The sequence below is a fragment of the Sapajus apella genome, unplaced genomic scaffold (assembly GCF_009761245.1).
Source record: "Sapajus apella isolate SASKATOON/1434 unplaced genomic scaffold, GSC_monkey_1.0 scaffold49, whole genome shotgun sequence".
NCBI lineage: Eukaryota > Metazoa > Chordata > Mammalia > Primates > Cebidae > Sapajus > Sapajus apella.
The window spans coordinates 16,518,943-16,531,890 of NW_022436989.1; the positions used below are offsets into that span (position 1 = coordinate 16,518,943).

The 12,948-nt window shown below is 41.2% G+C and overlaps 1 long non-coding RNA gene across 1 annotated transcript in view; it reads right to left on the bottom strand.

Annotated features, from left to right (window-relative positions):
* LOC116526095 overlaps positions 1-12,948 on the bottom strand; it is a 46,287-nt gene that overhangs the window by 11,975 nt on the left and 21,364 nt on the right. The window contains exon 2 of the long non-coding RNA XR_004257964.1: positions 12,126-12,416. This is a non-coding gene — a long non-coding RNA (uncharacterized LOC116526095). The remainder of the gene's footprint in view (positions 1-12,125; positions 12,417-12,948) is intronic.

A 12,948-nucleotide genomic window follows, 5' to 3' on the forward strand; every position in this document is an offset into this window, starting at 1 on the left:
TTTCTCATTCTTTTCTTAAACTCTCCAAAAGAACCTTATTCTTTTTTTTTTAATGAAAAGATTTTATTTCTTAAAACACTTTTAAATTTACAAAGAAATTAAGCAGACAGTACAGTTTCCATGTACCACCCCCTCTTCCCGTCCACAGCCTCTCCTTGTAAGGGAAGGAAAAAATGTTTTCCTTACCTATTGCTAGGTTCACAGTTGAGGCCCCTATAACAAAAGATAGACAGATAATTACTGTAAGTATGATGGGATGAAAAAGTATGATCTAATGGTAATAAACCGGGGGAAATCAGCAAGGCCTGTTTGTTCAGATTCCTCTCCATGTTCCTGTATCTTGAGAGATAAGGATATCTTTTTCTCCAGTACAGGGAGGGTGCCTATTTAATGACGATCTTATGATCCACTTTATGAGAAGGTCAAAAAATCCTTCTTAGGTGTGATACTATTTTATTTTAGTTTATTTTTTATTGAATTTTAGGTTTTGGGGTACATTTGAAGAACATGTAAGATAGTTGCATAGGTACACACATGGCAGTGTGATTTGCTGCCTTCCTCCCCTTCACCTATATCTGGCATTTCTCCCCATGCTATCTCTCCTCAACTCCCTACTCCCCACTGTCCCTCCCCTATTTCCCCCAACAGACCCCAGTGTGTGATGCTCCCCTCCCTGTGTCTATGTGTTCTCATTGTTCAACACCTGCCTATGAGTGAGAACATGCGGTGTTTGATTTTCTGCTCTTGTGTCAGTTTGCTGAGAATGATGGTTTCCAGGTTCATCCATGTCCCTGCAAAGGACACGAACTCATTGTTTTTAATGGCTGCATAATATTCCATGGTGTATATGTGCCACATTTTCCCTGTCTAGTCTATCATCAGTGGGCATTTGGTTTGGTTCCAGGTCTTTGCTATTGTAAACAGTGCTGCGATGAACATTCGTGTGCATGTGTCCTTATAGTAAAATGATTTATAATCCTTCGGCTATATACCCAGTAATGGATTGCTGGGTCAAATGGAATTTCTATTTCTAGGTTCTTAAGGAATTGCCACACTGTCTTCCACAATGGTTGAACTAATTTACACTCCCACCAACCATGTAAAAGTGTTCCTATTTCTCCACATCCTCTCCAGCATCTGTTGTCTCTAGATTTTTTAATGATCGTCATTCGAACTGGTGTGAGATGGTATCTCAAAGTAGTTTTGATTTGCATTTCTCTAATGACCAGTGATGATGAGCATTTATTCATGTGTTTGTTGGCCTCATGTATGTCTTCTTTTGTAAAGTGTCTGTTCATATCCTTTGCCCATTTTTGAATGGGCTTGTTTGTTTTTTCTTGTAAATCTGTTTTAGTTCTTTGTAAATTCTGGATATCAGCTGTCAGATGGGTAGACTGCAAAAATTTTTTCCCGTTCTGTTGGTTGCCGATTCACTCTAATGACTGTTTCTTTTGCCGTGCAGAAGCTGTGGAGTTTGATTAGGTCCCATTTGTCTATTTTGGCTTTTGTTGCCAATGCTTTTGGTGTTTTGGTCATGAAATCCTTGCCTATGACTATGTCCTGGATGGTTTTGCCTAGATTTTCTTCTAGGGTTTTTATGATGTTAGGTCTTATATTTAAGTCTTCAATCCATCTGGAGTTAATTTTAGTGTAAGGTGTCAGGAAGGAATCCAGTTTCTGCTTTCTGCACATGGCTAGCCAGTTTTCCCAACACCATTTATTAAACAGGGAATCCTTTCCCCATTGCTTGTTTTTGCCAGGTTTGTCAAAGATCAGATGGTTGTAGATATGTTGTGTTGCCTCGGAGGCCTCTGTTCTGTTCCATTGGTCTATATCTCTGTTTTGGTACCAGTACCATGCTGTTTTGATTACTGTAGGCTTGTAGTATAGTTTGAAGTCCGGTAGTGTGATCCCTCCCACTTTGTTCTTTTTGCTTAGAATTGACTTGGCTATGCAGGCTCTCTTTTGGTTCCACATGAAGTTTAAGGTGTTTTTTTCCAGTTCTTTGAAGAAGGTCATTGGTAGCTTGATGGGGATAGCATTGAATCTGTAAATTACTTTGGGCAGTATGGCCATTTTCACGATATTGATTTTTACTAACCATGAACATGGAATGTTTCTCCATCTGTTTGTGTACTCTCTTATTTCGTTGTGCAGTGGCTTGTAGTTCTCCCTGAAGAGGTCCTTTATGTTCCTTGTTAGTTGTATTCCTAGGTATTTTATTCTCTTTGTAGCAATAGTGAATGGCAGCTCATTCTTGATTTGGCTCTCTTTAAGTCTGTTATTAGTGTATAGGAATGCTTGTGATTTTTGCATGCTGATTTTGTATCCTGAGACTTTGCTGAAGTTGCTTATCAGTTTCAGGAGATTTTGGGCTGAGACAATGGGGTCTTCTAGATATACAATCATGTCATCTGCAAATAGAGACAATTTGACTTCCCCCTTTCCTATTTGAATATCCTTTATTTCTTTTTCTTGCCTGATTGCTCTGGCTAGAACTTCCAGTACTATATTGAATAGGAGTGGTGAGAGAGGGCATCCTTGTCTAGTGCCAGATTTCAAAGGGAATGCTTCCAGTTTTTGCCCATTCAGTATGATATTTGCTGTTGGTTTGTCATAAATAGCTTTTATTATTTTGAGATACGTTCCTTCAATACCTAGTTTATTGAGGGTTTTTAGCATAAAGGGCTGTTGAATTTTGTCAAAGGCCTTCTCTGCATCAATTGAGATAATCAGGTGGTTTTTGTCTTTGGTTCTGTTTATGTGGTGAATTACATTTATAGACTTGCATATGTTGAACCAGCCTTGCATCCCCGGGATGCAGTCTACTTGATCATGGTGGATAAGCTTTTTGATGTGCTGTTGCTATTGGCTTGCCAGTATTTTATTGAAGATTTTTGCATCTACGTTCATCATGGATATTGGCCTAAAGTTTTCTTTTCTTGTTGAGTCTCTGCCGGGTTTTGGTATCAGGATGATGTTGGTCTCATAAAATGATTTGGGAAGGATTCCCTCTTTTTGGATTATTTGGAATAGTTTCAGAAGGAATGGTACCAGCTCCTCTTTGTATGTCTGGTACAGTTTGGCTGTGAACCCATCTGGACCTGGGCTTTTTTTGGGTGGTAGGCTCTTAATTGCTGCCTCAACTTCAGACCTCGTTATTGGTCTATTCAGAGTTTTGACTTCTTCCTGGTTTAGGCTTGGGAGGAGGCAAGTGTCCAGGAATTTATCCATTTCTTCCAGGTTTACTAGTTTATGTGCATAGAGTTGTTTGTAATAATCTCTGATGATGGTTTGAATTAACAAGGATATCCTTGTTAATTTTCTGACTTGTTGATCTACTATTGACAATGGGGTGTTAAAGTCTCCCACTATTATTGTGTGGGAGTCTAAGTCTCTTTGTAAGTCATTAAGAACTTGCCTTATGTATCTGGGTGCTCCTGTATTGGGTGCGTATATATTTAGGATCGTTAGCTCTTCTTATTGCATTGATCCTTTTACCATTATGTAATGTCCTTCTTTGTCTCTTTGATCTCTGTTGCTTTAAAGTCTATTTTATCAGAGATGAGAATTGCAACTCCTGCTTTTTTTTGCTCTTCATTGGTTGGTAAATCTTCCTCCATCCCTTTATTTTCAGCCTTTGTGTATCCTTGCATGTGAGATGGGTTTCCTGGATACAGCACACTGATGGGTTTGGCTTTTTATCCAATTTGTCAGTCTGTGTCTTTTGATTGGGATATTTAGTCCATTTACATTTAGGGTTAATATTGTTATGTGTGAATTTGATACTGCCATTTTGATGCTAGCTGGTTGTTTTGCACATTAGTTGATGCAGATTCTTGATTGTGTTGATGCTCTTTACCATTTGGTATGTTTTTGGAGTGGCTGGTACTGGTTATTCATTTATATGTGTAGAGTCTCTTTCAGGAGCTCTTGTAAAGTAGGCCTGGTGGTGATGAAATCTCTGAGTACTTGCTTGTTTGCAAAGGATTTTATTTTTCCTTCACTTATGAAGCTTAATTTGGCTGGATATGTGATTCTGGGTTGAAAGTTCTTTTCTTTAAGGATGTTGAATATTGGCCCCCACTCTCTTCTGGTTTGTAGGGTTTCTGCTGAGAGATCTGCTGTGAGTCTGATGGGCTTCCCTTTGTGGGTAACCTGACCTTTCTCTCTGGCTCCCCTTAGCATTTTCTCCTTCATTTCCACCCTGGTGAATCTGACGATTATGTGCCTTGGGGTTGCTCTTCTTGAGGAATACCTTTGTGGTGTTCTCTGTATTTCCTGGACTTGAATATTGGCCTGCCTTGCTAGGTTGGGGAAGTTTTCCTGGATAATATCCTGAAGATATTTCCGGCTTGGATTCATTCTCTTTGTCACATTCAGGTACACCTATCAAACGTAGATTAGGTCTTTTCACATAGTCCCACATTTCTTGGAAACTTTGTTCATTCCCTTTTACCCTTTTTTCTCTATTCTTGCCTTCTTGTTTTATTTCACTGAGTTGATCTTTAACCTCTGATATCCTTTCTTCTGCTTGGTCAATTCGGCTTTTGAAACTTGTGCATGCTTCGCAAAGTTTTCATGTTGTGTTTTTCAGCTCCATCAATTCACTTATATTCCTCTCTATGTTGTCCATTCTTGTTAGCATTTTGTCAAATCTTTTTTCAATGTTCTTAGTTTCTTTGCATTGGGTTAGAACATGTTCTTTTAGCTCACTGAAGTTTCTTATTACTCACCTTCTGAAGTCTGATTCTGTCATTTTGTCACACTCATTCTCTATCCAGCCTTGTTCCCTTGCTGGTGAGGAGTTGTGGTCCCTTGTAGGGGGAGAGGTGTTCTGGTTTCGGGTGTTTTCATCCTTTTTGCACTGGTTTCTTCCCATCTTTGTGGATTTATCTACCTGTTGTCTTTGTAGTTGCTGACTTTCAGATTGGGTCTCTGGGTGAACTTCCAGTTTGTGGATGATGAAGTTATTTATGTTTCTTAGTTTTCCTTCTAACAGTCTGGCCCCTCTGCTGTAGGTCTGCTGAGGTCCACTCCAGGCCCTGCTTGCCTGGGGATCACCGCAGCAGCTGCAGAACAGTAAGGGTTGCTACCAGTTTCTTCTGCTGCTATCTTTGTCCCAGAAGGATACTCGCCAAATGTCTGTCTGTTTTCTCCTTTATGAGGTGACTCTTTGGACTTATGGGAGTCAGGGAGCTGCTTGAGGAGACAGTCTGTCCTTTATTGGAGCTCGTGCTGAGCTGTGAGCTCCATTGTTCATTAGGGGTTGCTGGGCAGGTACGTTTAGGTCTGCTGCAGCAGAACTCATAAACTCCATTTTTTTTTTTTTTTTGGTCCCAGCTGCTCTGTCCCAGGGAGTTATGGCTTTATTTATGAGTTTCCGTTGTGCTGCTGCCTTTTTTTTTCAGAGCTGCCCTGCCCAGCGAGGAGGCAGCCTTGTCACTGTCTGCCTGCAGAGGTTTTGCTGAGCTGCTGTGGGCTCTGCCCAGTTGCTGTGTGAACTTCCCTGTGGTCCTGTTTATATGGGTGTAGTTAGAACTGCCTCGGCAATGGTGGCCCACCTCTGTAATGGCAGACTCTCTCTGTAATGGCAGGTTGCCTAGGCAACGGCGGGCTGCCTCAGCCATGGCGGACTACCTCCATAGTGGTGGAGTGTCTCAGTATTGGCAGATGCCCCTCCCCCACAGAGCTGGACCATCCCAGGTTCAGCTGTGTTTGCTGTGAAACTCTCAACCCAGAGTGTTTTCAACTGCTGTTTTTTTTTTTTTTTTTTGTGGGGGTGGGTCCAGCCAAGCCTGATCACCCGCCTCCCTGACTCAGAGTCTTTTTTTTTTTTTTTTTTTTTTTTAGTTAAATGGTCGACTCTCTCCCAGGTGTTCTAGTCGCCTGTTGAAAAGGTGCCAGGATCTGTGTGATTTCCCATCCGGTGACTCACTGTGCTGGCTGAAACAGTGGTACTGTAATTTGTGGCGTTTTTTTTGCCCAGGAATCTCCTGGCCTGGCTCCCTGTTTCAGTTCCTTTTTAAATCAGATGAATGGGTGATCTGCCTTCCAGGGTCACCAGCTAAAAGGACATCCAGACCAGTGTATTTTGTACAGAGAACCCCTGTGCCAGGGTGCCGGCCAAAGAGCCGCGCTGGCCAAAACAGCCGCGCTGGTGACCTATGGGGCTCTTCCGCCTGGGAATCTCCTGGTCTGTGGGCAATAAAAATCCGTCTGGAAATGCGGCATCCACTCACCCTCTGTGCTTTCACTGGAAGCTGCAATCCTGAGCTGTTCCTAGTTGGCCATCTTGGGTGAAAGTCGAGACTATTTTAAATACATATTTATGTTGGTTTTCATCCGTGATTCTGACTCAGAACTCCCATATCTCTTGCTATTTCTCCCCAAGACAGGTAATAGAAACTAAAATATCTCTAATCTTCCCCCCACCTCTGTCTTAGAGCTGGCCATAAAGAAATTCTCAGACCTACCTTGTCTGACTGCAGGCCATAAGACCCAGGTTTTAAAAGGGACCTTGCCCCATGATCCGGAGGAAGGAACACGGCACAGAGAAGCTGAGAGGAGTCAGAACAGACAGGCCTTGTTGGGTTTGGCCACTCCATCTATTAGTATTGGATCATACCCTTTTTGGCCAATCACATTTCTTTTTTTATTTTTATTTTGAGAGGGAGTCTCTCTCTGCTGCCTAGCCTAGAGTAGAGTGGTGTCATCTGGGCTCACTGCAACCTCTGCCTCCTGGGTTCAAGCAATTCTCCTGCCTCAGCTTCCTGAGTAGCTGGGACTACAGGTACTCGCCACCACGCCTGGCTCATTTTTGTATTTTTAGTAAAGACAGGGTTTCACCATGTTGGCCAGGCTGCTCTTGAACTCCTGATCTCAGGCGATCCAGCCGCCGAGGCCTTCCAAAGTGCTAGGATTACAGGTGTAAGCCACCGTGCCCGGCCCCAATCACATTTCTGCATGGGTGTTTATACTTCAGTAAAGCCTATCCTATGAAGTCTCCATAAAAAGCCCATGGAACAGGGTATGGAGAGTTTCCAGATACCTGAACACATGGAGGTTCCTGGAGGGTTGCATGCTCAGGGAGGGCATGGAAGCTCTGTGCCCCTTTCCCCATACCTCACTCTATCCATCTCTTCATCTTTGTAATATCCTTTATCATAAGCCAGTAAATGTAAGTAAGTGTTTCCTGAGTTCTGTAAGCCTAACAAATTAATCAAACTCATGGAGGGGGTCTTGGGAACTCTGATTTGCAGCCAATAGTTGAAAAGCGCAAGCAAAACAACCTTGAACTTGCTATTGGCATCGAAAGTGGGGGACAGTCTCATGGGAATGAGCCCTCAGTCTGCTAGATCTGCTGCCATCTCCAGGTAGATAGTGTTGGAACTAAATTGTAGGACACCCCGCTGGTGTCTGCTGCAAAATCACTTGCTTGCTGGTGGGGAGAAATCCATACATATTTGGGAATCACAAAAGTCTTCTATGTTAATTGTTGTGATGTGGAAACAGAAAAAAAAAAACAATTTGAGTGTTTTCTGCTGACACTATTTTATGGCTTGCTCCGGGGAGAAGGGTGGAGGGAAGGTGAGTGTGACCTTTCAGTTCCTGCCATTTTCTCAAATGCCAATGTGCCATATTTCGCAGTAGTGTGTCCTGAGCCCCATCATCCTGTTATTAACATTTTATATTAGCTTGATAAATTTCTTAGAATTGCTAAGGCAATCATATATTGCTATTAACTGAAGTCCATCGTTTATACAGATTTTCCTAATTTTTTCCCCAATGTCCTTTGACCACTTAGTCATCATATTATGACTAAATACATAATATGACTTTTAGTCATCATATTGTTGACATTTATTTCTTTTAGTCATATTATTGACATTTATTCCTTTTTTATTATTGAATAATTCCATTGTTTGGATGTACCACGGTTTGTACATCTGTTTTGAAGGATATCTTGGTCTTGGTTGCTTCCAGTTTTTAGTGGTTATGAAAAAAGTTACTATAAACACTCACGTACAGGTTTCTGTGTGGACATAAGTTTTCAAGTCAGTTACTCAGGAGTGAGATTTCTGAGTTGTATGGTAAAATGACTTAGCTTTGTAAGAAACTGCCAAACGGTCTTCCAAAGTGACTATATCATTTTGCATGCCCATTAGCAGTGACTGGGAGTTGCTATTGCTCCACATCCTTCCCAGCATTTGGTGCTGTCCATGTTCTGGATTTAGGCCATTCACATAGGTGTGTGGTGTTATCTCATTGCCTTAATCTGCATTTCTGTAATGACATAGGATACTGAACATCTTTTTGTGTGCTTTTTTGTCATTTGTACATCTTTGGTGAAGTGTCTGTTAAAGTCTTATTTATTTTTTTTTATTTATTTATGCATTTATTTTTTTAGACCAGGTCTCACTCTGTTGCTCAGACTGGAGTGCAGTGGCACAATCTCAGCTCACTGCAACCTCTGTCCTGGGCTCAAGTGATCCTCCTACCTCAGCCTCCTGAGTAGCTGGGACCACAGGCACATGCCACCATGCCCAACTGGTTTTTTCTATTTTTGGTAGAGATGGGGTTTCACCATGTTGCCCAGGCTGGTCTTGAACTCCAGCAATCCTCCCACCTCGGCCTCCAAAAGTGCTAGGATGACAGGTATGAGCCACTGTGTCCAATCTTTTTCTTCCATAATTCAGATGATTTTGGTCATTTTGAAGGTCGGTATGCAGATATTATGAGCAATTCTTACACAATTCTTAATGCACATACCAAAAATTTAAGAAGCCGTGTAGTTTTTAATTCTTTTCTAAATGATCAATTTGGTGACTTTCTAATAAATTAATCCAGGAAAAGTTAAATCTAAAAAATTTACATTCAAAAAAGATGTTGAGTACCAATATCTTCAAAGGTTGATAAGGTGTTACATTGTGAGTCTCAGTAATTCACATGCTGATGTCACACATCATATATTCTCAAATTTTCAAGCTCTCACAGCAAATTATTAAGAACTAAGTTATTAGGAAAAGCGGAATGCTACAACCAAAAGTTTTGCTATTACCAAATGCTACAACCAAAAGCACACATTCTGATAGTAAGCACCAAGATCAGGGACCGGTTTTCTTTAAAACACGATTCTAAAAACAACATGGGAATAGAAGGAATTGAAAATGTTCAAGGCAGATACACCATTCAGGATCAGCAACAGTTTTCGCAGCTTGCCAGCAGCCTCGGGGACATCACAGCCCTCCATTGTTCCTCCCAGTTTCCTTCATGTTGTGAATCAGCTCCTCTCTTTCATTGTCCTATTGCTCCTGCTGCTGCCTATAAATACACTTTTCTTGTGTCTGTTTCACATTCAAACCCCTTGAGAGAGGATATGAGTGATACACTTTGTGCCCATCATCCAAGTGGCATTGAGTTGCCTGACTCTCCTGACCTTATAGATGACAAGCTAGCCTATAAATTAGCTAGTTCTGGGAAAGACACCCACCCGTGGTCCAATTACCTGTGAGCAGGTGGTGGGGGTCGCATGTGTCAGGCATGGAGTCCAAAGGGTAAGGCCTTTGCCTTTAAGGTGTGCTCCCTGACTGTCAGAGGGGCACAGTGCTTGTACAGGCTAGTTCAGGCTTTTCTTGGGCAAAGTTGGTCATAAGGTTTCTCCCATTAGTGACCCTCCCTCATCATCATCCTTGCTAATAAATATCCACCCAAGAATACTCTAACTTTAAATAGAGGAAATACCTAAAGCACAAGGGCATTGAATCTAAATGAGTTTCTGGCTTGAGGACCTGTTTCCACCTCAAATGCCAGAGTCCCTTCCAGGATCCTATACTCCTACCGAGCAAAGACCTTAACACTTTTGTCTTCTCACTTTTGTCATGTCAGAGCATGGGCGTTGTAACTGCAGGACGTGTCAGTAGGATAAAGATGAAGAGAGGACCAGGTGCAGAGGCTCATGCCCGTAATCTCAGCACTTTGAGAGACCAAGGCAGGAGGATGGCTTGAGGTCAGGAGTTTAAGATCAGCTTGGGCAACATAGCGAGAACTAGTCTCTACAGAAAAATTTAAAAATTAGCTGGGTGCAGTAGCATGCACCTATAGTCCCAGTTACTAAGGAAGCAGAGGTAAGAGGATGACTTGAGCCCAGGAGTTTGAGGCTGCAGTGAGTCATGATCACACCATTGCCCTCCAGCCTGGGCAACATAGCTACATCCTGTCTCTAAAAAAAAAAAAAAAAAAAAAAAAGTAAAGAGGAGGATAGTGCATTTTGGGTCAATGTATTCCAGGCATGGGATTTCTCCCATTCTGCATGCTACATTCCATTTCTAAAACTCACTTAGCCATGAGAGATGACAGATAAATCAATAGATAGTGCTTTATGCCTAATGATAATCTTGACCAACATTAGTGTGTCTTATTTTTACATGCATGCTGCCTTACATTTCATAATACAGGAATCATTATGGCCGTTATGTAGAGAAGTGAACTGACAAGGAGAAAAGTTAAGTAGTAATTTGTCCAAGACATCAGAGCTGGTAGGTGAGCCCAAAATTTTCAACCCCAAGAATTTGAACTCCATCTTTCCACTATGCTATGAAAAGGCCCAGGAAAAGTGATGCTATAATTGCCTCCTGAATATATCTCTAACAGTAATATTGTGTGGGCATGTGTGTGCATCTCAGAAATGACCTCCAATGAGTGTGCAAGGTGAGATGCAGTATGTGTGTGGGTATATTTAGGAAAAGACGGTGTGACATCATCTCTTTGGCACCTCATTTAAGTAGACCGTGTTTCCCAAAAAGGAGATGTGGCTTTGTCACTTAAGCGAATGCTTTTTTCCTTGTGTCTCTAGGAATCCTTCAGAAATATTCACCAGTTTCCTTTACTTTTTTTGGTGGGAGACCGTCTACAGGATAATTAACCTTTCCCCTCTCCTTCTTCAGTGTGCAGTGAGGGATGTACCTTGATGGGGTCCAAAGCAAGACATTTATCAAAGAAGAGAAAAAAATGTGATGTCAGCCAAGTTTATCCCTGGGATATTTCTCCCTTTTCTTTACATGTACTTTAAAACTTACTTCAATCCAGGACCAAAATATTCCCTTACTGTTGTGCCCAGATTTTTCTCATCTCTGTTTGATGGCTTGTGCTTCACAGCAAAAATCACAGGGGCAATTGTAATTAGAGTGCAGTCACATCTGCATTTCAAATGAGCTCAATCCATTTTGGTTCTCATAATTTTGAGGGCTGAATAAATCGTGCTCTTCCAGTTGTGAATGGCTGTAATGCAGAGCCTCAAGAGAGAGGGAAACTGTAGGATTCAACATGCTCTGAACTATTCCTGGCAGCCGCAGTGCTGCTCTGAAGGGTCATTATAAACCTGGATATTTATTCTCTTTGGAACATTTTGAAATGGTCCTGAAGAGTTCATCTTTAAGCTGAAGCAGTTTTATCCAGTTATCTTAACCTTCACACCACAGTAATCCACTCTTCCCTCAAGAAAATCACTTAGAAAAATATGTTCTTCACTTGTGACAGGCAACATATCAGAAATGCCAACATTAGTAATTTACAAAAAAAATTTGGCAGTTTATTGTTTTGGTTTTTGTGTAAGGCACCTGTCATGGAGGGAGGTAAAGCATGAGTGGTTTTCCAAGGTCCATTGTAGAGTTGCGTGGGTTTAGTCGTTCAGTCACAAAGACCTTCCATCAAAATCAAAGGCTAAATTCTTGTTTCTGTCAGTAAGGCAATTTAGGTGTCCTGAACAACCCTTCTGATTGAAATAACTACATCGTTGAATAAACACTACATTTTTCCTTTAAAATGCATTGCTGAATGGCACCAAGGTAAGAAATCTACAAAGAAACAAAACAAGTTTGGGAGTCAGACAAACGCAAAGTTAGCTTTCATCTTGAAGACTCCTGCTGAAAAGTGGAATACCTGAGCTTCTGCTTTGAAGATGATGTAGGCATGAGAGGTAGGATTAAAATCCCAGGGCCCACTCCAGTGAAGAGCCTGATGCAAAATACCTGTATAACCCTGGGACCCCAAAGGGCTATAATTTAAAAGTTAGGATGAACTAAAAATAAATCCTAACATGCAAAATGTAAAGCCAGGAAACTTACCTATCTAGACTTGGTGTTGGCAAAAAAAAAAAAAATTCCTCTGAAAATATACAACTAAGATATTACAAGAGTTTTTAGTCCAAATTCACAGAACCTCTGCAGCCACCAAAAATCACAAATAGATAAATATATTCAAAGTGGTCCCAGATTGGTAGCACCTCTAGGATGCTGTGAAAAGCAGATGCAAATTCTCTTTGATAGACTTCAATGTCAAGCCAGCTTCTAAGAATCCAAGAAAATCCAGCTTCTGGATCCAAGGAAATTAGCCGTTCACAGCACCAACACCAAAACCTGTAAAGAAATAAGGTACTGTGTGTGAGAATCAGCAGATACAGACAGCTGAAACAAAGCCTCAAAAAGAACTTGAAAATATGAGCTAGGAAATAGATTTTACAAAATTACCATAAATATATTTAAAAACCAAATAGAACTGCTAAAATTTAAAAAGCAATAAAGAAAGTGAAAACTCAATGGATGGATTAACCACCAGATTAGATAAGGCTAGAGAGAAATGTAATGAACTTGAAGACATCAGTGCCTCAAACTTCTATCATTCTGTTACTCCATCATCCTTACAGTGAGACTCCCACCATCATGGCTGCAACATTTCCATATACTGTATCCATGTGTATCCCACATCTAAGAAGGAAGAAGGAAAGAGCTTAATTCTTATGAAGCTTTGTCTGTTTTGAAGCTCTTTTCAGAGACTTCCAACCACAACTCCAGTGGTATTAAGTTTCCTGGAACCCCCAGCTACATGGGGGTCAATGGAGATGGATGTTTATTAACTTGGCACATTGTCTTGTGAAGAACATTAGTGTTT